Genomic DNA, 27,539 nt, shown 5'->3' on the forward strand with positions numbered 1-27,539 from the left:
AGTATTCTGTTTGTACTTCTTCTAAGACAGATTTGTTCATTTTTTTGGCAGTCCATGGTATATTCAATATTCTGCACCACAATTCAAAAGTGTCAATTCTTCTTCGGTCTTCCTTATTCACTGTCCAGCTTTCACATGCATATGATGTGATTGAATATACCATGGCTTGGATCAGATTTCTTGACTGCTGCTTCCATGGGTGTTGATTGTGGATCCAAGTCAAATGAAATCCTTGACAACTTCAATCTTTTCTCCATTTATAATGATGTTGCTTATTGGTCCAATTGTGAGGAGTTTTGTTTTCTTTATGTTGTGGTATAATCCACACTGAGGGCTGTGGTCCTTGATCTTCATTAGTAAGTGCTTCAAGTCCTCTTCACTTTCAGCTAGCAAGGTTGTGTCATCAGCATAATGCAGGCTGTTAATGAGCCTTCCTCTAATCCTAATGCCCCATTCTTCTTCATATAGTCCAGCTTCTCAGATTATTTAATCAGCATACAGATTGAAAAGGTATGGTGAAAGAATACAACCCTGAAGCACACCTTTCCTGACTTTAAACCATTCAGTATCCCCTTGTTCTATCCGAATAACTGCCTCTCGATCTATGTAAAGGTTCCTCATGAGCACAATTAAGTGTTCTGGAATTCCCATTCTTTATAATGTTATCCATAATTTGTTATGACCCACACAGTCGAATGGCTTTGCATAGTCAATAAAACACAGGTAAACATCCTTCCAGTATTCTCTGCTTTCAGCCAGGATCCATCCGACATCAGCAATGATATCCCTGGTTCCATGTCCCCTTCTGAATCCGGTCTGAATTTCTGGCAGTTCCCTGTCAATACACTGCTGCAGCCGCTTTTGAATGATCTTCAGCAAAATTTTGCTTGCATGTGATATTAATGACATTGTTCAATAATTTCTGCATTCAGTTGGATCATCTTTCTTGGAAATTGGCAAAAATATGGATCTCTTTCAGTCAGTTGGCCAGGAAGCTGTCTTCCATATTTCTTGGCATACACGAGTGAGCATTTCCACCGCTTTGTCTATTTGTTGAAACATCTCAATTGATATTCTGTCAATTCCTGGAGCCTTGTTTCTCGCCAATGCTTTCAGTGCATCTTGGACTTCTTTCTTCAGCACCATCGGTTCCTGATCATATGCTACGTCTTGAAATGGATGAATGTTGACTAATTCTTTTTGGTATAATGACTCTGTGTATTTCCTTCCATTTTCTTTTGATGCTTCCTGCACTGTTTAGTACTTTTCCCATAGAATAAAACTTTAGATAACATAAATTTAATAACTGCTCTCGTCCTAATGGAGGAAGGGTATTTACTCATACCATTTCTATTTAGCATTGTACTTAAATGAATAATTTCTTTTATAAGGATCATCACAGAGCTAGTTCCTATGAGGTGGAGGTTAAAGATGTCCCAAATGTCCAACCTTTCCAAACTGTTGTACCACTCCATCATCTCTCAAATAAACTACTCACTCTCCCCTCAGTACTCCCTCCTGTCTTTGGGTTCCCTAATTCACTGAAATGACTCACAGAACTCACAAACTGTATAAAGGTAATGTCTCACACTATTGTAGATGCTGGCAAGTCCCAAACCCATGGCTCAGGCATTGTCTTCTCCTTACCCACCAGGCTGCAGGGGCTGACAAACTCAAACCGGCATTTCAGACCACAGGCTGCTGGCTCACAAAGCTGAAGAAGCTGGCGAATTAAGCCAGATGATGAAGGCTGGTGAATTCCAGAATTGGCAGGTCAGATAGCAGACCTCTGGCTCAAGTCCCAAGAACCAGAGGTCAATGGATCACAAACCAGACTCAGGATCCAGATGCAGAAAGAGAGTGCCTGGACAGGAAACACAAATATATCTTAGATGCAGGCCACACGCTGGGGTAGGGCATAACTTGAATAAGGGTGGGACTTGAGCCATGCCCACCTGCAAGGCTGTGACCCACGACACACCCTCAACATGTAGAGATCAGGATCCACAACACATAAAATGGAGGACAACCGTACAATATTGGAAATCATGGCCTAGTCAATTTGACATATAACTCCAACCATCACAGATTCCATATACCTTATTTGCATAGTCCCACTGAATCATTACGTGTTACTCACAAAGATGATGGCTAGAAGGGCCATATTAAGTAGTTCATTGAACTGCACTGCCATAAATCCTAGGCTTTGCAATAAGGCAAGAAATATAAATAAATGATGTAATAATCGGAAAGTTAAAAGTAAAAATGTTGCTACTTACAAATAGCATATGTATCTGTATATAGAAAGCCTATGGAATTCTAAAAAAAATGCACAAATAAAATTAATAAGCAAAATTAGCTAGGTTGCAGGATAGAAGGTCAACATACAAAAGTGAATTGTTTTTCTAAATTATCAATGAATTTTTGAGAAATACATTTTTAAATGCCATTTATATTGGCATCCCAAAAAAACTCTATCAGATTCATACACATAAATTTATGAAAGTTAGGCAAAACCTATTACTAAAAAGTGAAATACATTGTTGAAAGTAAAGTTAAAATAATGAAAAGAAATACTAGGGATTGAATTGTGCTCCCAAGAAAGATATGTTGAAGTCCTAAACCCTGTACCTGTGAATGTGACCTTGTTTAGAAATAGCATCTTTCTTTGAAGATATTTCAGTTACATTTACATGAGGTCATCATGGAGTAGAGTGGATCCTAATCCCTTCTGAATGGTGTCTTATATAAGCAGAGAACAGACATGGAAATGGAGGCACATGAGGGGAAGTTACTATGTGACAATACAAGTCAAGGAATGCTAAAAGACATCTGGGGTACCAGAAGCTGAAATACAAAAGGAAAGATCTTCTAGAATGGACAGAGAGAGCATGGCCCTGATGATGCCCTGAATTTGGACTCTTAGCCTCCAGACCTGTGAGACAATAAATTTAAAGCTGCTCACTTTGTGATACTATGTTACAGCAGCTGTAGGTAACTAAGACAAGATATTATCAAGTTAAAGGACTGGAAGGCTCAGTATTGTTAAAACGGCAATTCCTCAATTAATTTATATGCAATTCCAATAAAAATTCCAGAAATAATTTGTAAATACATGGGCAAGTCCACTCTAATATTTATTCAGAAAGGCAAATGATCCTAAAAATAAGTAAAAAGTTGGAAGATATGCATGTCTTGTTATCAAAATTTTCTATAGAACTACATTAATCATGGCAGTACAGATTGGTGAAAGGATAAATTAAACTTAATAAAATTGAGAATTCAGAAAGTATGTGTAAAATCCACACATATATAGTAAATTGAATTTTGACCAAGGTATGAAATTACTTCAACTGGGAACGAAGGGTTTTATGTTTTGTTTGGTTTTTCTAGTTTTTTTTTTTTTTTTTGAATATTTTATGATATTTTTGGTGAAAGTATACACAGCAAAATAGGTTCCCATTCAACATTTTTTACACATATTATTCAGATATTGGTTACATTTTTCGCATTGTATCAGCATTCTCACTATTTCTGCTTAGTTGTTCCATTTCCAGTAATCCAGTCTCCCTGACACCCTACTTTCTCATCTATCTTTTGTTGACCATTTGGTCTCACATAGATGATTTTTTTAAAAGAGTGCGATACTCAAGGGTGATATTCATTACTTTATGAGCTAAACTTCTGTTTAGTTAAAAGATGAAGTGAGGGGACATTTTTGGTTCAAGGTTTAAAGAGTATTTCAGGGCAATAGTCTCGAATTTCTCCAATCAAAATTGGTCCAGTAAGTCTGTGTTTTCCTGTTTTTACCAATAATGCTGGAAAAAATGGATATTTTAGAAGAAAAAAAAAAGCAGAAACAAAGAAAGAAAACCTCAATGCCTATCTCACTTTACACACAAATGTACAACCAAAAACATCACGGAATTTGGTTCCTTGGTTTGGAGGTTTAGGGTCATGGTTTCATGATTTCATCCCAGTTAGTTGGCCTAATAACATGTTTAGTGCTCCTGTTCTACCTCCTGGAAGCATTGATGACACAGTGGTTAAGTGCTACAGCTGCTAACCAAAAGGTTGGCAGTTCAAATCCACCAGACACTCCTTGGAAACTCTATGAGACAGTTCTACTGTGTCCTATAGGGTTGCTATGAGTTGAAATCGACTCAACAGCAACGGGTTTCAGGTTCTACCTCCTAGTTCTTTGCATAGTGCCTGGGTTCTTAAAAGTTTGCAAGTAACCATCCAAGGCACAATTGGTCTCTACTCACCTGAGATTGGAAAAATTCCTGAAACTATTGCCCTAAAATAATCTTTAAACCTTGAACCAAAAACATCCCCTGAAGTCTTCTTAAAATCAAACAATAGTTCAGCTTAACTAGTAAAAAATGTCTTCCTTGAGCATTATGCTCTTTTAAGAACTATCTATATGGGATCAAATCGATAAAAGCATTTTGAAAGATTAGATAGGAACCTTAGGGGGCAGCGAATTTATGTTAATGGGGGAGGAACAATTCAGAAAAGGAAGGTGAGAATGGTCACACAACTTGAAGAATATAACGAATGCCACCAAATGGTACATGTAGACACTGTCAAATTGTTGTATGTTTTGCTGCATATATTCTCAACAACAACAACAACAAAACAAAATTAAAACAACAAAAACAAAAAGTTTGTACCTGAATTTCTGACTCAGAAACTAGGAGATAATAAATGCTGTTTTAAGCCATTAAAAAAATTATATTGAGCTAAATGTAAAAGCTAAAACCCTTAACTTCCTATTTGAAAACATTGGAGAGTATCTTCATAACCTTGAGTAGGCAAATATTTCTTAGATACAACACAAAAAGGATTAACCATAATTAGAAAAAATTGATAAATTGTAATTAATTAAATTAATTACCATGGAAAAATCAATTTACAGACTCAGAAAAAATACTTGCAAAACGTATATTAGAAAAAGAACTCATATACAGAAAATACAAACAACTATAAATCAACAATAAAAACACAAATCCATTAAAAATCAGAAAAATATTTAATAGTGATTTCACAGAAGAGGTTGAATGAATAATAAGTACATGAAAAGGTGCTTTACATCAATAATCTTCAGGAAAACACAAATTAAAACCACAATAAAGCACCATTTCACACCCTGTAAAATAGCTAAGATTAAAAACAAATAAATGAATTTTAGCAAGTTTGTGGAATAACTGGATCTCTCATTCTTTAATGGTGGGAATGTAAAATAATTCAACTAATTTAGAGAATTATTTGCATTTTCTCGTGATGTTAGACACAAATCTGCCTTATTATCCAGCAATTCTACTACTAGGTATTTACCCAAAAGAAATAAACACATATTTCTACACAAAGACTTGTACAAGAATATTGATAGCATCTTTTCTGATAATAGCTAAATGTAGAAAAAAAACCCAAATGTCCTCCAAGAGGTAAATGAATAAACAAATTATTAATATACTCACAAAATGGAATACTACTCTGGAATAAAAATGTACGAAGTACTCTTAATTTCCACAACATGGATGAATCTCAACAGCATTGTGTTTAGTGGAAGAAAACAGACACAAAACAGTACAAACTCTTTGATTCTATTTATAAGAAAGCTATGAAAAGGCAGAACTAGTTTATGGTATTAAAAGAATGCCGATTATCTCTTAAAGAGGATAAATTGAACAGGCAGGGGCATGAGGAAAGCTTCTGGGGTGTAATCACCTCTGATGACTTTTTCAGATGTAAAAAAATTGGAAGCCACTCTCACCAGTAGACCCATACCACTAGAAACGTTAACAACGATTGTCAGGCAAGAGGGATATGAGAGCAGGTAGAAATCTGGATCGAGGCTATCTACACAATAGAATGAGGGACATAGAAAGAGTAACTACAAAAATACAAAATGGTTTTCAAATACAAAATAGCTTTATAATTTAAAACTCAAATGTAATTTACTGTTTAAACAATAATTACAATGTAGTGTGTGGTTTACAATATATGTAAAAGTAAAATAAATGACAAGAATAGCATAAAAGTATTAAACATTAAGTGATTTAATATCATTTGAATATCACTAAGTTAAAACATATACTATAAACCTTAAAATGACCACTAACATTAAAAAAAAGTTCATAAGCCAATAAAGAAATAAAATGGAATCATAACTATATCCAATTAATCTATAAAAGACAAAATAAGGACAAAGGAAACAAAGAACAAATGGAACAAATAGAAAAAAAAAATGGCAAATGATAGATTTAAGCCTTACAATGTCAGTACTAATTACATTTAATGCACTTGGTTTAAATACTCCGATTTAAAAAGAGATTTTCCGAAGGAATATAAAGCAACTTCCAACCATATATTGCCCTCATGAGATACACTTTGATTTATAATAAAAATAGATTAGAATCAAAAGGACAGAAAAAGATATACCATGCTAATATTAATCAAAAAAAGACATGAATGGCTATATTAATATCAGAAAAAAATATATTTTAAAGCAAAGAATATTGAAAGAATAAAGAAGATCATATCATAAAGATAAAGGGTTCAATTCATCAAGAGGACTTAACAACGCTGAATGTTTATGCACCTAATTAAGAGTTTCAAAATACATAAGACAAAAAATAATAGGAGAAATAGACAAATCCCCAATTATAGTCGGAGATTTCAATACTCCTGTCACATAATTAATAGAAGAAATAGAGAGAAAATCAGTAAGAGTATAGAAGATTTTAACAACACTATCAATCATCTTAACCTAATTGACAGTTATAGGACATTTGACCCAATACAGCAGAATATACATTCTTTTCAAATGCACACTTTTGGCTAGAACATTTACCAAGATATACCATATTTGGGATTATAAAAGTCTCAATATATTTAAAGGACTCAAATTATACAAATCATATTCTCTGATCACAACATTAAAGTTGAATTTGATAATAGAAGATCTCTGAGAAATCCGCAATTATTTGAATACTAAATAATACACTTCCAATTAACCCACACGTCAAAGAAGAAAACAAAAGGGAAACAAGAAAGCATTTGAAGTGAATAAAAATGAAAACTCAACACTCAAAATTGGTGGGAAATTGCAAAGCAGTGCTTTTTTGGGGAGAAAAAACTAGCACTAAATTCCAGTGTTAGAAAAAAAGAAACATCTCAAATCAATAACCTTGATTTCCACCTTTAGAAACTAGAAAAAGAAGAGCAAATTCAACTCAAAGAAAATAAAGGAAAGGAAATGATAAAGATCAGTGGAAATCAATGAAACACAAAACAAACAAAATCTATGACACTGTATGCAAGTTATTTGAGAAAACCAATAAAAATGATAAAATTTTAGATTGATCAGGAAAAAAGAGACAAGATACAAAAGATCATTATTAGTATTAAGAAAGATGACATCAGTACAGATTTTGTTGATAATAATAGGCTAATAAGGGAATATTATGGACAACTTTGAGGTAAGCAGAATTCTAAGATGACCCCCAACGAATCTTACCCTCGTGTAATCCTCTATCCTTTGGATGTGAATGGAACCTATGAATACGATGAGCTATCTCTCCTCTAATTATGCTATACAGCAAAAGGAAGATTATCCTGGATGGACCTGACCTAATCAGAGATCCCTTGAAAAGCAGAGAAATTCCTCCAGCTGATCACAGAAGAGGAAGTCCGGGACAAGTTTCGGTAGCATGAAAGAAAGCAAACATTTATGTTGTGAACTGCAGGCCAGGTGGCAATGAATTGTGAGAGCCCTCTAGAAGGGGATAGTGGTCCCTGGCTGACAACTAGCAGGAAGATGGGGACCTCTGTCCTACAACCATTAGGAAATACGAAATGAGCTCTCCCATTAACCAGTAAGCAGGAAAGAAGACCTCAAGCCCCAAATCAGATTGCAGACCTAGTCAACGCCTTGATTTCAGCCCGGTGAGATCTGGAGCAGAGAATTCAGCCATGCTGTGCATGGGCTTCTCATCTACAGAAACTGTGAGATAATAAATTTGTGTTAAGTCACTAAGTGTGTGGTAATTTGTTACATGGCAATAGGCCACTGAAACAAATTTTATGTCAATAAATTTGACAACTTTGATGATATGAACAAATTCATTGAAAGACAAAGTCTACTAAAACTAATTTATTAAAAAAAAACATAAATAGCCCTATCTCTATTACATCAATTGAATTTGCAGTTAAATCTTCCTACAAAGAAAATACCTGGCCAAGGTTGTTTCACTGGCTAATTCTACCAAACATTTAATGAAGAAATAATCCTAATTCTATGCAGACACTCTTCCAGAAAATTACAAGGAGTCAATTCCAAATATAAACCCATCTATAAAACCATCATTACTCTTATATAAAAACCAAAAAATGATAACAAAAAAAAAAACACAAACCTGTTACCATTGAGATGACTCTGACTCAGAGAGACCATATAGGACAGGGTAGAACTGCCCTATATGGTTTCCAGGAGCTCCCGGTGGATTCGAACGGCCAACCTTTTGGTTAGCAGCCATAGCTCTTAACCACTATACCAGCGGGGTTTCCAAACAATGATAGTAAAAGAAAATAAAACTATAGGCATGGATGCAAAATTTTTAATGAATTATGGCATATCACATCCAACAATAAAAAAAAAAAAGGACTGTACATTTTGACCAAGTGCAGTTTATCCTAGGAATGCAAGATTAGTTTGATATATGAAAATCAACCAATATAATCACCATATTAAAATGGAAAAAAAAGTATGCATCAAGAGGTGCAAAAAAAGCATTTGACAAAACTAGTATCCATTCCTGACAGAAACTCTCAGAAAACTAGGAATAGAAGGGAATTCCTCTAATATGTAAGGGGCATCTCTGCAAACCCTACAGCTAACGTCGTATTTAATTGTGAGAGACTGAATTCTTTTGCTGTAATATAACAAAAATGGCAAGAATGTTTGCTGTTACCAATTATTACTCAGAATTGTACTGAAGTTACTAGCCAGTGAGTAAAGCAAGAAAATGGCATAAAGGGCATTCAAATTGGAAAGAAAGTAGCATAATTGTCTTTATTTGTAGAAAACATGATCATCTAGGTAGATAATCTGATACAATTTACCAAAAAAGTTATTTGAACTAATCAGTGAATTTAGCAAGGTTTCAGGACATAGGATTAATATGTATGTATATATATAAAATATATTTGTATTTACAAGCAACAAATAATCTAAAATAAAAAAAGAATCAATACCATTTACAATAGCATCAAAAATATGAAATGTTTAGGGATAAAACTGACAAATATATGAAAGACCTGTTCAATAAAAGTACAAAAACATTCCTGAGAGAAATTCAATAACTAAATAATGAAGAGACACTGTGTTCCTAAGTGGAATTACTCAAGGTTGTTAAGATGTCAATTCTCCCCCAATTGCTCTGTAGATTCAATTCAATCCCAATCAAAATTTCGGCATGCTTTTTTGGCAGAAATTGAAAAAAAATGATTTTTAAAATTTATGTGGAAAGGCAAAAGACTTAGAATAGTCAAAACAAGATTGAAAATCAACAAAGTTGGCATGCTAAAACTATCTGATTTCAAATCTTATTGTACGAAACCCTCAGTAAGTAAGACAGTGTGATGTCTTTATGAAAATAGGCAAATAGGTCAGTCAAAGAGAATAGAGTCCAGAAATAGACCCACACGTGTGATGACAACAGCTTTACCACAAAGGCCTAGTGGAGGATGAATAATCTTTTCAGCAAATGGTTTTGGAACAATTGGATATTCACATACACAAAAAACAAACTTCTACCCCCATGTTGCACCATGTATAAAAATTAACTCAAAAAGGATCATAGGGTTAAACGTAAAACTATAAATGTTATAGAAGAAAAGATAGTAGGAAACCTTTGCGGCCTTGGGTTAGGCAACACCAAAAGCATGACTAGTAAAAGAACAAATTGGTAAACTGGATTTTATCAAAATTTAAAGCTACTGCTCTTCGAAACACACAGCTTGTTGCTAGTTGCTGTGAAGTCAGCTCTGACTCACAGTGAACTCACACGTAATAGAACAAAAGGTTGCCTGATCTCTGTCATCTTCAGGATGGTTGGTATATTTGAGTCTGTGGTTAAGGCTACTGTATCAATCCATATCACTGGGAGTTTCCCTCATTTTTGCTGACCCTCTACTTTACCAACCATGATGTCCTTTTCTAGGGATTGGTCTTGCCTGCTGACATGCCCAAAGTAAGTGAGAAAATACAAGCCACAGATTGGAGAAAAAACTTGTAAACGACCTATCTTATAAAAGACACATATTGAGATTATACAAAGAACTTTCAAAACTCAATAAGAAAATAACCAACCCCCAAACCACCTAAAATTTGGTCAAGGATTTGAACAAACCCTTCACCCAAAAAAAAAATGTGAATGGTGACTAAGCATATGAAGAGATGCTCAATATCATTAGCCATTAGGAAAACCCAAATGAAAACCACAATGAGACAGCACTGCAAGCCTATTAGAATAGATAAACAAACAAACTCTGACCCTACCACGTATTCGCAAGAATGTGGAGTTAGTGCAGCTAACACACTGTGGATGGGAAAGAAAAGTGGTATAACCACTTGGGAAAACAATTTAGCAGTTTCCTTAAAAGATTAAATATATACATATAACACTGTAATGATCCCTGGTGGTGCAGTGGTTAAGAGCTCAGGCTGCTAACCGAAAGGTGAGCAGTTTCAATTCACCAGCCAGTCCTTGGAAACCCCATAGGACAGTTTTACTGTGTCCTAAAGGGTTGCTTTGAGTTGGAATCAATTTGACAGCACATGACAACAACAATCTTATAATGCAGCCATTCCAGTCCCATATACACACTTATGCGAAAATCTTTACAGCAGCTTTATTTGTAATTGCCCTAATCTGGAAACAATCTAGACATCCATGAACAAACAATCAGATAAACAAGTGTATATCTATATAGTAAGATACTACTCAGCAATAAAAATAATGAGTTATACCCAAATTATAAAAAAAAAAATTATAGATACATATTAAAACAGGAAGAATCTCAAAATAATGGCTGAGTGAAAGAAGCCAGAAAAAAAAAGGTACATATTGTATAATTCCTTTTATATAAATTCTGAAAAATGCACTCTAATCTTTAGTTACAGAGTACATATTACTGGTTGCCTGAAAATGGGGTGGAGGGATGAGTGAAAGACAAAGGGGCACAGAGAAATTTGGGGGGATTTTTAATGTATTCATCATCTTGATTGTGGCTGTATTTTCACAGAAAGTATGCACATGTCAAAATTTAGAAAATCACGTACGGGTAGCCCTGGACTCATGACCAGGTTCCACTCTGATGACTACGTGGTAAGTCAGTTCTGAAGTGTAATACTTTTTTTTTTTTTAATTTTCTATATTATTGCCTTTTATCATCAGTACCTTTATAAAATTGATCTTTTAACATCTGCGAGTGAACATCTGAGAATGAAAACATCAGCAAATTACACACTGCAACATTGTACACAGTATATATTACTAACAGTAAGATGTACAAAATATAAAAATGGATGGTTGTAAGGGCGGATCATTGTAACTCAAAGAAGTCATAAGTCAGGGACTAATTGTCCTTGCAATATGTTCAGTTTATTTCCTGTCAATTATACTTCAATAAAACTGTTTAAAAAGGGGGAAGTCTTTAGAGATAGGCAAAGAGATCAATTAGCAAAAGCTGAAAGTTTTTACTATGATTGGAAAATACAAAATCTTTTGGCTGGGGTTACTTGCAGATAGAACTGACTAGAACCCAATAGATTGGAAGCCTACTAAGTGTCGAGGGAATTGAAAAAAAGGCCTGGTCTCCAAAAAAAAAAAAAAAAAAAAACTTTAACTGTGCAAACCTACAAACAATACTTAGGCCCCTGAACAAGCTAGAAAATGGCCTGGAAAGAAGAAGAATCCAGGGCCACCAGAGGACTAAGGATCTAGGAAAAGCAGTTTTTTTATCCCTGCCCAGAAGGATTAAATAACCGTGGGCCAGTGTTTTAATCGTGTTACTTGGATGAGGTATGGTAAGCTATTATACTCGGAGTTCCCTGGGCAGGGTACAGTGTACCGTGCAGGACCACTCCAGGGGGCTGCAGTGGGGAAAGGGTGACAAGCTGGAATTGTAGGAGAGGACTTATGCATAAAAACAAACACAAACAAACAAAAAACCATTGCCACTGAGTCCATTCTGACTGACAGTGACCCTATAGGACAGGGTAGAACTGCCCCATAGGTTTCCAAGGAGTGGCTCGTGGATTCAAACTGCCAACCTTTTCATTAGCAGCCGAATGTTTAACCACTGCACCACGAGGGCTCTAGCTTCTGCATGGCCCTCTCTTGTTTAGGCTATTGTTACTTTCAGATTTCTGTTACTCTCACACTGAAACCAACCAAAAATTATACACAATAGATAATTCATCTATCTATCTATCTATCTATCTATCTATCTATCTATCTATCTATCTATCTATCTATCTATCTATCTATCTATCTATCTATCTATCTATCTATCTATCTATCATCTATCTATCTATCATCTATCTGTCTGTCTGTCTGTCTATCTATCTAATCTACCTACCTACCTACCTACCTACCTATCTATCTATCTATCATATATTATGACAAAATAGGCTTTAGAAAGAAACAAAACTGTGAAGTAGGGTAGACACGTGAGTCAATTGTACAAGCTGGGACTCTTCCTATAGAGAAGCTATATGTGAAACTATATTATTAGAACATTGGTGGGCAACCTTGTATCACCCTTTCATATCCTACTAAGAAATAAACTCCCCTAGGCATAGTCTCTGTCATCAATATTTCCCTAATACCTTTCAAATAAAGTACAAGTCCTATAACTCATTATGCTCTGATCACAAACTCAGTTACTTCTAATAATTACTTTATATATGTCAAACCAAACTGAAGTGTCCACATTCTCTAAAGATACTCCCCAGTTTTTTTCATCCTAAGATTTTTTTTCACACACTTTCTTTCACCTGAAATATTATGTGTCTCATCTTCAATTTAAATCGACTGAGTCTTTACAGTAGTGGTTCTTAAAGTGTGGTCTGGAGACTCTTTTAAGAGATCTGCAAAGTCGAACTATTTTCATAACGACACTTAAATATCATCTGCATTTTTAAAATTTCGTTCCCTCAGAAGTATACAGTGGAGTTTTCCAGAGTCTACTTAATGTGTTAATCAATCACAGCTAATCGAATGAAGAAGCAGGTATGAGAACCTATCTTTTATTAAGTCAAATATTAAAGAGTTTTGCAAAAATGTAGAACAATACTCTTCTCAATAATTTTTTTTTGGAAGACAGTGTTTTTTTAAGGTATTAAAATATGTATTAATTTAGAATATTTATTAAAATATGTATTAATTTAGAACAAAAAGGCTATGCAAGCCTTTTTATTATTCTAAATTAATACATATTTTTAAAAATTGTTCTTCTCGTTGTTAAGTGCCATTGAGTCAGCTCTGACTCAGAGACCAAATGGACAAGCAGAAAAAAACATTGCCCTGTCCTGCGCCATCCTCACAACCATTGCTGTGTTTAAGCCCATTGTTGAAACCACTATGTCAAGCTATCTCCTCAGGGTCTTCCTCTTTTTCCCTGCGCCTCTTCTTTACCAAGCATAATGTCCTTCTCCAGAGACTGGGCCCTTCTGATAACATGTCCAAAGTATGTGAGATGAACTCTCATCATCCTCCCTTCTAGGGGCATTTTGGCTGTACCACATCCAAGACAGGTTTTTTCATTCTTCTGACAGTCAAATGTATATTCAATATTCTTGGCCAGCAGCATAATTCAAATGCGTCAGTTCTTCTTTGATCTTCCTTATTCACTGTTAAACTTTTGCATTCATACGAGAGGATTGAAAATATCATGGATTGGGTCAGGCGCACCTTAGTACTCAACATGAAATCTTTGCTTATCAATACTTTAAAGAGGTCTTTTGCAGAAGATTTTCCCAATGCAATGTCTATTTTGATGTCTTGACTGCTGTTTCCATGGGTGTTGATTGTGGATCTAAGTAAAATGAAATCCTTGACAACTTCAATCTTTTCTTCAGTTATCATGATGTTGCTTATTGGTCCAGTTGTGAGGACCAATAAGGCTATGAAGGCTGTGGTCTTTGATCCTCATCAGTAAGTGCTTCAAGTCCTCTTCACTTTCAGTAAGGTAAGTTGTGTCATCTGCATATAGCAGGTTGTTAACGAGGCTCTGTCTAATCCTGATGCTGAGTTCTTCTTCATATAGTCCAGCTTCTTGGATTATTTGCTCAGCATACAGATTAACTAAGTATGGTGAGAAGATACAACCCTGATGCACACCTCTCTTGACTTTAAATCACACAGTATCCCCTTGTTATGTTGAAACAACTGTCTCTTGGTCTACCTACAAGACCTGCATGAGCACAATTAATTGTTTTCGAATTCCTATCCTTTACAGTGTTATCTATAATTTGTTATGATCTGTGCAGCCGAACGCCTTTGTGTAATCAGTAAAACACTGGTAAACATATTTCTAGTATTTTTTGCTTTCAGCCAAGATCTATCCGACATCAGCAATGATATACCTCATTCCATTTTCCCTTCTTAATCCAACTTGAATTTCTGGCAGTTTTCTGTCAATGTACTGCTACAACTGTTTTTGAATTATCTTCAGCAAAATTTTAGTTGCTTGTGATATTGTTTGATAATTTACACCTTCTGTTATATCACATTTCTTTGGAATGGTCACAAATATGGATTTCTTCCAGTCAGTTGATAAGGTAGCTGTCTTCCAAATTTCTTGGCTTAAGAAGCGTGAGCACTTCCAGTGTTACATTCATTTGTTGAAAACATCTGGATTGATATTCCGTCAATTCCTGGAATCTTGTTTTTCACTGATGCCTTTGACGTGGCTTGGACTTCTTCCTTCAGTGCCATGGTATCTTGATCATATGCTACTTCCTGAAATGGTTGAACATTGACCAATTCTTTGGGGTACAGTGATTCTGTATATTCCTTCCATCTTCTTTTGATGCTTCTTGCATCATTCAATACTTTGTCCATAGAATTCTTCAAACTTGCAGCTCAAGGCTGGAATTTTTTCTTCAGTTTTCTCAGCTTGAGAAATGCCAAGCAAGTTCTTCCCTTTTGGTTCTCTAACTCCAGGTCTTTACCATTTCTTTATTACACTTTATGTTGTCTTCTGGAGCCACCCTTTGAAACCTTCTGTTCAACTCTTTTACATCATCATTTCTTCCTTTTGCTTTAGCTACATTCAAGAGCAAATTTTAGAACCTTTTCTGACATCCATTCGGGATTTTGCTTTCTTTCCTGTCTTTTTAATGACCTTTAACTATCTTCACATATGCTATCCCTGCTGTCATCTCACACCTTGTCTGGTCTTTGGTCATTAGTGTTTGATGTGTCAGATCTATTTCTGAGATGGTCTCTAAATTCAGGTGAGGTATACTCATGGTTGTACTTTGGCTTTTAATTTTTTAGCTGCTTTAAATTTTTTTTTTAATTTTTAATTTTAATTTTCTTTAGCTTCAACTTTAACTTGCATATGAGCAATTGATAGTCTGTTCCACAGTCAGCCTGATGATATTGAACTTTTCCATTGTCTCTTTCCACAAATGTAGTAGATTTGATTCCTGTGTATTCCATCCAGCAACGTGCATGTTTATCATCACCGTTTATGTTTTTGAAAAAATATATTTTCAGTGAAGAAGTTGTTGGTCTTGCAAAATTCTATCATGTGATCTCTGGCATTGTTTCCATTACCAAGGCCATATTTTTCAACTCTCAATCCTTCTTCTTTGTGTCCAATTTTTGCATTCCAATCACCAGTAATAGTCAATGCATCTATATTGCATGTTTGATCAATTTCAGATTGCAGGAGTTTGTAAAAATCTTCAATTTCTTCACCTTTGGCCTAATGGTTGGTATGTAAATTTAAATAATATTAACTGGTCTTCCTTGTATGCATATGAATGTTATCCTATCTCTGACAGCATTGTAATTCAGGATAAATATTTGAAATGTTCTTTTTAAGGATGAATGTGATGTTATTCCTCTTCAACTTGTCATTCTCGGCATAGTAGATCACATGATTGTCTGATTCAAAATGACCAAAATCAGTCCATTTCTGCTCCCTAATGCCTAGGATATCTATGTTCATGCTTTCCATTTTTATGTATGTGAAAACTTGACAATGAATAAGGAAGACTGAAGAAGAATTGACACATTTGAGTTGCGGGGTTGGTGAAGAATATTGAATATGCCATAGACTGCCAAAAGAACAAATAAATCTGCCTTGGAAGTAGTACAGCCAGGATGCTCCTTAGAAGTGAGGATGATGAGATTTCCTCTCACATATTTTGAATATGTTATCAGGAAGGACTAATCCCTGGAGAAAGACATCATGCTTGGTAAAGTGGAGGGTCAGCAAAAAAAAGAAGACAACCCTCAACAAGATGGATTAACACAGTGGCTGCAACAATGGATTCAAGCATAACGATCATCATGAGGATAGTGCCTGACCGGGCAGTGTTTTGTTCTGTTGTACGTAGGGTTGCCATGAGTCAGAACTGACTGGATGACACCTAACAAGAAGTTTCCTACATTCATACTTCATACATTTTATGTCCTGATTATTAGTGGATTTTTACAGCTGTTTCTTCTTATTTTGAGTCATGCCACTTGACCAAATGAAGGTCCCAAAAGCTTGACTCCATACCATGTCATTAAGGTTGACTTCAAGGAGGCAGCTCTCCCCCAGTCATATAATGTGTGCCTTCCAACCTGAGAGGCTCATCTTGAGGCACTATATCAGATAATTTCTTCTGCTATTCATAAAATTTTCACTGGCCACTTTTTTTAGAGGTAGATTGCCAGGTCATTTTTCCTAGTCTGTCTTAGTCTGGAAGCTCTGCTGAAACGTGTCCATCATGGATGACCCCACTGGTTTTTTAAATACTGGTGGCATAGCTTTCAGCATCACAGCAACACACAAAGCACCACAATATGACAAATGAGTGGTGGCTTTCTAAAATTACTCAGTTTTTATTTCTAACATGGTAAATACTGACAGATATAACCTATAAAAAGAAAGGTCCTCTTTGGGTACCTGAATAATTTCTAAGAGTTCGAAAGACTAAAGATTTGAGAACCACTGCTATAAAGCACAGTTCAAATGTTGCCTTTCGTTGTTTCATGAAATTAGTTCTGATTTTTCAGCTGGATATCTCCATCTTGATGTGTCACTTGCACCTGAAGTTTAGCATCTTCAAGAACAAATTCATGCTCCCCTTTCATCCCTGCCAAACCTGGTCCTTCAATTGATGTGTCAGTTTTTGCTAACGTTTAATTATCAGAGTTACTGAAGCTTGAAGTCTTAGAGCAGATATAATTTCTTCTTCTTTTTTAATCTCTCTTTTAGGTGTTTGTGTTTTGTTAGTTGGTTTGACACATCTACCTACTAGATTGTAAGTGCCATGAGTAGGAAATATATATTAATCATCTCTTTTTATCTCTCATATTACCAAGTCCATACTCTATAAACAAAATGTATTAATGGAATGATTCAGAACAGGTTGATTTGTAAAAATGACATCAAATTGGTACTGATAACGTTCAATATTCCAAATACAATTTCGCTGCATACCCTGGAACATTTATTTTATTCATTGGAATTAATTCATTATTTAATACAAAATCATGGGTCTGTTCATAGGCCTCTGGTTATAATCAAACACTACAATATCTTAATTAACTCTGAATTTAATATCATCATAAAATAGCAAACATAAAATTTTCAGTATGTTAGGATATGAGTGGAATATGAGCTACCTCAAGATCAGTTTAGAGCACCGTGGTCAGAGAAGCTACAATATTGTCAGATAGTTTAGATTTTGCAATAACCCTTTTGCAGCTAAATTTGTGCTCCCAATTAAAATAACAATGAATGTCAGAAGCTAAGAAAAGCATTAGCAAAATCCAGGTGCTGGGCCTGACTTAGTTCAAAGTAGAGAAGTTTCTAATCATATGGTAATGTTTCAGCAGGGTGAGCGCAGCTAGGGCAATGACAGGAAACTAGAAGAACTTTAACAATATGGCTGCTAATGGGCACCACTTTTATGTGGTACTTGGAGCTACGGGGAGGTCCTTTGCCCAGAGGTGCAGAAGCAGGCAAACACAGAGTATTGCAGAATGGAATACCATATGAGGCCAAAGGTAAGAGCACTATGTTGGTAGTTGAGAAGTTGTAAGACCTTGACTGCAAAATATCTCCTGTTGGAGCACCTGAGTTATGTTCAGGACCTTCCTCATTGTGTTAACTGTGTTCGCTATCCAGATAATGTGGATTAAATTGTGCCACCTACCCTCCCCCCCCGCCCAAAAATGTTTTGAAATCCTAAACACATGACTATAATCTTGTTTGGAAATAAGGTTTTCTTTGATAAGTAAATGAGGCCACACCAGTATAGGGTGTGTCCTAAACCTAATCACTTCTGAGTTATAAAAGAGCAGATTAGACACAGAAGCCCAAACACACACACACACACACACAGGGAAGACAGATGCCCTGTGAGGATTGTCAAAGAGCCAAGGAACACCTGTGGCTACAGACAAGGAAGGAAGTATCAGAGCCAAGACCTTGATTTGGGCTTTTGGCCTCCAGAATTGTGAGAAAATAAATTTGTTTTTAAAGTCACCCATTTGTGGTATTTTTGTTACAGCAGCACTAGGTAACTAAGACACTTCCCTTGATAAGCATAGCCTTCTGTGGTCTGCGGGCAGTGTAACAACTTGATATAAACATTTTAGAATGTAAAAAAAAAAATTATATTCCTCAGAAGGTAAGCCTCGTCTGACCAACTCAAACAGGAAATTGTATACACTGACATATGAATTCAGTACTTTTAAACATATTAACTAATGGCTTTTCTGCTTTTGTTTTTCAACCATTTACAGATTTGAGCTTAGACCTGAAACTATGCTTAAGTTACAATCAATTATGCTATTTTGATTACATTTTCAAAAAACAAAAGTATCAGGTTAATCTATCAATTTGATTTTGTCCAGTCAATTCAATCAAAGTGAATTGTGGGAACAGCTTGAAATTATAAAAATGTAAGAGAAACAACTTTTTTAGCTTATTTAATTTCACACAAATGACTCAGTTTAAATTTGCATACTAGAAAATCAAATCAAGAGAGAAAATACAGCACAATATTTATTTAAATTTAGTAATCTTTTAGTGATCCTTCCAGTAACCATTTTTAATAGTTTGGAAAAGTGCAGGTGTTTAAGAAGTCAATCAGTTTTTCATTCCACCAACAAACATTTATTGATTTTCTAATATATGCCAAGACCTGATTTAAAAAAAAAAAATCACTACATAAAACATTCTAGTTAAACTTGATAGAATGAGGTACAATTTACTTCTAGAAAAAGTAAATGGTCACTATTTTAGAGTATAGAAAGGAACAGGTACCCACGTGTACTCATTTTTTTTTTTATTATAAATAGAAATATTACTAACAGCAATGTGGCAGCATCCTGAAAAATAAAGATCTATTTTAGTTAGAATTTTTAATCAAGGGCTTAGATAAAAATGAATTATTTGAGAATTCCTCATTCTCTGAAGTATAGATAAATTATAACCAAATGAAGCAGTTAAATGAATATACCTAACTTCATTACGAATATAGATAAGACCACTATACAATTTAGAGTCCACTGTAACCATCATTCCACCTGCCCTAAGAAGATGGAAATAGCTGTCTTGTCTGGAGACTAAGTCTTTTTCCAGTCTCTCTTTTCCTTCCTTAGTCCATCATTCTCACTTTAAGCCTAACATTGTCATTGAATTTGCTAACTAAATTGCGTATCTCCTCTTATACTAAGGAGCCGTGGTGGTACAGAAGTTAAGCACTATAGTTGTTAACCAAAAAATCAGCAGTTCAAATTTACCAGCTGCTCCTTGGAAACCCTATGGGACTGTTCTCCTCAGTCCTTTTCCTTCTATTTTTAACTCACCCTGAATAATTGAGTGTAGTCCAAAAAGACCTGAACATTTTTTTTAAGAGTATAAGCTGGGCCAGCGTTTCCTGGAATTGATCTTGATTGGAGGCATCTGGTTTAAAAGCTAAGCCTTGCAAAGAGGCTCCAAGACTCCACCTTGAGCCTGCAGATGAGATTCAGTGAGTCACATCTGGAGAAGCCTCTCCTATCGGGACAGCAATTCTACTAGATTCATTTGAAACAGGGTTTTTTGGGGTTTTTTGTTTGTTTGTTTTTGTGACAACTGCCACTGACATGCTGCAAGGTTTCTTAGACTTCAAAATTCTAAGAACACTGGAGGAGATCTATTAATAATTTTTGACCATAGACTCAGAAAATTGAGAAGAGTCACTGTAAAATTCAGAAGTTTTGTGAGATAATTAATGGACCCTGGGTCATCGTGGTATCCTTTCTTACTAAAGAGTAGTCTCATTAATCACTCTCATAAAGTTGACAAGCAGTGTTTATTCCAAGAAAAGTCTCTTCTGCTCATTGCACACATATTTCTCTTTGTTCAAATGAGTCATCTTTGTAGGCTTGATGGCTTCGAACATCAGTAAGATGTGCTCTGCTTGATCCATTACAGTTGTTTGCAAATGAATTTTTCCAGAAGTTTGCTGTATAAAACAGATAAAAATGAAATTTCTCAAGTTAAAAAAAAGAGGACTGTTTTGGATGCCACAATTTGTCTTCCTTTCAGTCCCTGATCCAACCTCAGAGGAACATCGCAGACCGCCTAAAATTCTGTGAAGCTCAGATGGAAAATCTCTAACCTAAGGCAACAAGTCTCCTAGCACAGAGCCTTGGAACCAAGCCCATATTTCTAGTCTCTTGTAAAGATACAATTATAACTAAAACATTGCCTACTCTTAACCATTTGAGGTTTAGTGAAAATACAGAAACATGTACATTTTTAGGAAGTATAATTATGTGTTCTACATACTCTCTCAATAGTTTTCATATTTTACTTTTGATAGTTTTTTTTATAAAAAAAGTAATACATATTATTATAGAAAAATCAGACATTATAGAAAAGCAAAAAAGAGAGAAAAATAACCAATGTAGGTAGAGCTCTTTGTAGATGCTGCCAGGCTCTTTTCTAAGCTTTTTTTTTTTATAGATAATGGAAACCCTGGTGGCGTAGTGGTTAAGTGCTATGGCTGCTACCCAAGAGGTCAGCAGTTCGAATCCACCAGGTGCTCCATGGAAACTCTGTGGGGCAGTTCTACTCTGTCCTGTAGTGTCGCTATGAGTCGGAATTGACTCGACGGCAGTGGGTATAGATATAATAACTCACTTAAAGCTTCCAACGACTCTATGAAGTTAGTGTTATTATTTCTATTTTACAGATGAGAGAACTAAGGAAGAGGGCAAACAACTTGTACGGTACTACATAGCTGAAAAGTGACTAAGATCTGACTCACAAAACTTAAATTATTTCTTTTTCAGTTACTGGATAGAGAAAATGAGATGATGTTTTCTTTTTCAACATTTAAAATTAATAATATCTAACTAAACTATGTTTGGAACCCAAATGAATATTAAGAAAGAAATGAAGTGATAGAGACAAATTTGTCTTCATTAAAATGCATAAAATGCAAGGACTAAATATACAAAATTTCATGTATTTACCACGGGAAACAGCTTCATGGAATTTTATTAAAGTGAACAATTATGACTAAAATGTAGCAATTTGACAATAGTTATGATGGAATACAACACCTGAGTGATTTGAGGAAGGCATTTTACTTTCGCTTAATGGGTAAATTATGAAATATTTTCATATCTGTAGCAAATAATATTCTATTAATTCTCTTAGAATTTTTTAAAAACCCTATAACTCACTCTATAATTTTCAGTCACTCGACTTACTTGTCATTGGAAGTTACCCGAGACTTATCACATATATTATGAAAGTTCCTAGTATAGTCTTTGTCCTCAGACATCTGGAAGTACAAAGCAAAGAAGGGGTGAGAATAACATCAAATATTTTGTTGAGTTTTTTCTTTTCTTTTTCTAAACAACAAATTGTACTGGTTTGGGATTCCATGAATATGGAAATAGAATTTTAAATGTGCTAGTTGCTATGAGTTGGATTCAACTTGACGGCACTGGGTTTGGATGAGGTTGTCTAGTCATTTGGCTTATACATTTTGTTAACAATTAATGGCCCTGGATGAGAGTGTGTACATGGTTTATAAAAAGCCTGAATCGACTCGACAGCAGTGGGTATGGTTTTTTTGATTTGGATGTCCCAATATCCAAAAAACCCAAATTACAGATCCTTCTCATTGAGAGCAGTATTGTTTTGTTTTTACAGATAGGTACCTAGTACAATATTGTTTTGGAAAATTTTACTTGGAGTAATTAAAGGAAAATGATTCAAAGTGGGTTTAAGATATTTTTTCTAGAAAAACGTATGATATAATATCATGCAACGGAGTGGCACGCAATAGCCAAAAAAAAAAATTCCTTTAAATCAGTATCTTAGCTCAAAAGAAAGGGCAATCCCCAGGAACTAAAAATAAAGAAGGTTCTGGAAGCCAATATTGTGAACTAACACTGAATTTGTGACTGATTTTGCTAATCCAGAACCTTGTCTTGGATGGCTGTGTGAGGAACAGCAGACAAGTCCTTGGCCCATATAAGGTATGGATTTTGCAACTGAGCTGGCCAACTAAATCCTGGGTCCTCGGTGAAAGAGAGGAGTACAAATATCCCACCTGCCATCACAGATAAAAAGCAAGGAAAATTATCTTTCTTAGCTTTGGCTCTGTGAGGAAGTAAAATGCCTCTCTTCAGAATTGAGAGACATATTCTTACTGGAGTTAGGGGTTCAAATGTATAATGCCAATACGGAGGATATAACCCAGAGTGAAAATTTAAGTGAAAGTGTAAAAGTGTTTCTTGGTTGGTGCCACCCAGTGCCTAAGCAGGAGCAAACACAAATTGTCTCTAACAGGGTACACTTTTAACACAGGCCTCCCAAGAATCTAAAACACAAAGTGTCACCAGACATGACCTCATTTTCCCCAGTGACATAGCAGATAAGATACCATGAGTGTTACAAAAAACAACCAACAGCAGAAAGAAACCTAAATGAAGTTAGATAATGGAATAAGAGGGTCTATAATTCAGAAAAGCTATGCTTTAAATATTAAAATAAATAAAGGACTAAAGGTTTGAACAAGGAATGTGAAATAATCTAACAAAACCAGAAAATTTTGAAAAATATAAAAATGAAAACAAAACTAAAAACTCAGTGGGTAGAATAGAGACATCATAAAACAGGAATTTTTGACTAGGAAGATAGACGCAAAGAACAAAGAGATGTAAAATATGAAAAAAAGATATTTATATATAGTTAAATATATGATATATGGAAGATTGAATAAATAGTTCTAAAATACATTTAACTTGATTTCCATAAGAAAACAGTAGAAAGGATGTCAGTGAGGCCCTATTCAAAGATAATTGATGTGAATTTTCAATGTAATGAAAAATATGAATCCTCAGATTCAAGAAACTCAATAAATCTCGAGCAAACTAAATAAAAAAGTCATCTTTACCCAGACACAGCATCATCCACCAGAAACATCAATAGAGTATGTTTTAAAAACACACAGTTTAATTTCCTGCTTTTTTTCTAAGAGCTTTATTGTTTCTGTTTCATTTTTAGATCTATAATCTAAACCGATTTTTGCATAAGGTATGTAGTAAAAAGGTGTCAAAAATTGTGGGGATTTTTATATGGATATCCAATTGATTCTATGACACTTATTAAACGTACCATTCTTTGCTACTGCACTGCAGGGTAATTAATTAGCCATAAATCAGGTGATAGTTTATTTGTAAGCCTGTTCTGGGTCTTCTGTTTCACTGATTCTCTGTTTATCATTGTGCCAGTACCGCAATGCCTTCATCGCTATAGTTTAAATAAAACTTAACCTCTGACAGAATAAGTCCTCAAGTTTTGTTTTTCTCCTTCAAGTTTGCCTGGGCTATTCTTGACTATTTGCATTTGTCTATAAGTTTTACAGAAGCCCTGGTGGCATAGTGGTTAGGTGTTACAGCTGCTGACCAAAGGGTCAGCGGTTCGAATCTGCCAGGCACTCTTTGGAAACTCTATGGGGCAGTTCTACTCTGTCCTATAGGGTTGCTATGAGTCAGAATCAACTCGATGGCACTGGGTTTATAAGTTTTACAATCAATTTGTCAATTGTATTGAAGGAAAACCTGCTTCAGATTTTATCTTGAACTTCCGTTCTTCAAAGGACAGAATCAGAAAGTGAAAAAGCAAAATCATTCTAATCCATATACCCAAAAAACATATAGAGAATGTATTTTAAAAAACTGCTACAAATAAATAAGAAAAAGGAAGGAATCTGCATTAAAAATTAGCAAGGGAGTTAATAAACACCTCAAAATAAAACATCCAAATAGCCTATATATGTATATACTTAAAAAGTTTTCACCTTTATTAGTCATCATGGAAATGCGAACTAAAACAATATGACGAAGGACTTCTGGCTTCCCCTTCGAATGGAGAAAGCTGGAACAAGTATCCCTCCCACCTTGATAACACCAACAAATTAGTAAATGGATTATGTGCAAACATCATTTTCCTTGACCCCATCACAGAGTTGAGGTCGAGGGGCCCCTAACTAACTGGAAATCTAAGCAAAGACAGGAACTCCCATGGAGAGACAGGATATAAGTGCTTGCTTTCCTGGGATAGATGCCAGACACCATACAAGCCAGGAAGAAATATCTAGCTAAAATTTTTAATGAACAGCTAAAAGACGAATGTGAACTAATCTGAGAGTTTACAACCACTGGGAGCCACATACATAAAGGGCATTTGTGCCCACTTGCAAGCTTTTCATCAGGGCCTCACTAGGCACTCTTGAGAAAGATTAGGGGCATGGCAGGAGACTTGAGAATCTCTTATGTGCCTAGGGGAGGGAAACAACATCTCTTATGGGTTTAGGGCAGGGAAACAGCAGTCACTGTAGGAATGTTAAGAAGGTTCACTCAGATTTTTTTCCCTATCTCCTCTACGAAGAAAAAGCATTAAGCCACTGGGAGGATGGAAACAGTAATGAGCCCTCCAAGAGTGAGAGGGGCCCAAGAAAACACCCTGGGCCTCAAGCTTTGGAGAAGCCCCTACCATTAGGAGAGGGGCAGGGACACTGAGAAGACTCTACTTGTGATATCCAGGGACAGAGCACCTACCTGCCTAATGCTGAGGCTGAAATAGAACAACAGAAAACATCTCTCACCTACTCCCACTAGGGTAGCAAGAACAGAGTAGCAAATAAAAGCAAGCTACTGCTGGAAGAAGGGCAAGAATTTAGACTCTCTGTGAGGCCTCGGATGCAAAAAGAAAACAAAGTTGAGGGTGGAACACATATTGAGAAAAACCCTCTGACAAACCAGTCACCGCCCTAAGCACAAAGTAATTGTAGAACTGAGTATGTGGTGCACTGAGTAACCATAGTAATAATAAAACTCAAATCTAGTTCAAGTTTTAACTAGAATGATTCAAACTCTCCTGCTAAAAGCCTAGTTAGTCAACAACAACAAAAGCCATGTCAATTTCCAGGCATAAACATTTTTGTTGTTGCTAGTTGCCATTGAGTCAGCTCTGACTCAGGTCAACCTTATGTATAACAGAATGAAGCGTTGCTTGGTCCTGTTCCCTCTTTATGATTGTTGGCATATTTAACTCCATTGTTGCAGCTATTGTGTCAATCCATCTCATGGAGAGTTTCCTTATGTTTGTTGACCCTCTACTTTACTAACCATGATGTCCTTTTCTAGCAACTGGTCTTTTCTGATGACATGTCTTGACATCCTCACTTCAAAGCAGCATTCTGGTTGTACTTCCTTCAAGATTGGTTTGTTCATTCTCGCAGTTCATGGCATAGTCACTATTCTTTGACTATATCCCAATTTGAATTCTTGCATAATTCTTCTTCTGTCTTCCTTCCAGGCATAAGTAATATTTACTACTTACCTCGGTCTCTAATGTCCTACCCAAGATGTCAAAGTTTTAAGCAAAAATGATATGATACACACATAAACACACATACACACACACAAGCAAGAAAAAAATAGCACACTATCAAGACACAAAGAGTCCATATGGATTCAAATATGACTCTGGAATTCAAAATAACAATAAATAATACGTGAAAGACTTTAATGGAAAAGTTGGGCCAGATGCAAGAAAAAATATGAATTTTAGCAGAGATGGATAGTGCAAAAAAAAAAAAGTCAAATGCTAGAAATTAAAAACACAGTAACAGAGATAAAACAAACAAAAAACCAAATCTTTGACTGGCTTATTAGTAGGCTAAGTATAACGAAGGGAAAAAAATCAGTGAACTTGATATTGGAGTAATAGAAATTACCCATACTGAAAACAAAGAAAAAAAAAATAGTGGGAAAGAATAGCTCTTGATCAAATCAATGATGAAAGCTTCCACCTTAAGAAACTAAAATAAATAAATAAAATCCAAATAGAGGAAAGACAATAATGAAGATAACAGCAGAAATCAGTGAAATAGAGAACAGAAAATAGAGGAAATCAATGAAACCAAAATCTGATTATTTTATAAAGATCAACAAAATTAATGATCTTTAGCCAGATGAACCAAGAAAAAGAGAAAAAACACACACTACAAGTATCAGCAGTTCAGAAAGTAACACCAGGACAAAACTACAGATAGTAAAGATAGATACATAGGGTAGGTAGGTAGATAGATAACCAAGAGAGAGAGAAAGTAAAATATTTACTTTTGTCCTTTCTTCTCTTTCCTTGGGTGGCAACTGACTAGCATAACTTAGAGTTCACATGAACCCAGCCACTTTTTGGAGGAGTAAATTATACAGCCTAGCAGAATGGTATTACTGTATACATGCATTTTCTTTTTTTTTAATCTCAAATGAGCACCCAACCCTGCTCAGCATTCTATATTAGTCTATTATGCTTACTACTAACGCCCATTGTATATTATTGCTTTTCTAATTCTTTCAATCTCTGCCCTGGTCCCAACTCCTTGCTGCCCCTAAACAAGCTCATACTTTATAGGGCATATAAATGTGGTCAGATGGGAAGTCTGTCCTATTCCCCACCAAATCTACCAACCAATCTGCTTCCATACTAGTTTGCTTGGAATTCAACAGAGGAAGAACAGGGCGTTATGACTTCCTGATTTTAAAATTAATGAGAATGTTTTCATGGGCTCTAAAACTATCTTGAGCCCTAGGTTCTGTGCCTACTTTGACAAATGGGTAAGTCTTTCCTGAGGAAGAGTTTTTCTCACTGTCGAATGCTTATCCTTTTCTGTGCACGGAATTGCACCCTCTCCCAGTTGCTCAGAGAATGCTGTA

This window comes from Elephas maximus, chromosome 23, assembly GCF_024166365.1.
Source record: "Elephas maximus indicus isolate mEleMax1 chromosome 23, mEleMax1 primary haplotype, whole genome shotgun sequence".
NCBI classification, from domain to species: domain Eukaryota; kingdom Metazoa; phylum Chordata; class Mammalia; order Proboscidea; family Elephantidae; genus Elephas; species Elephas maximus.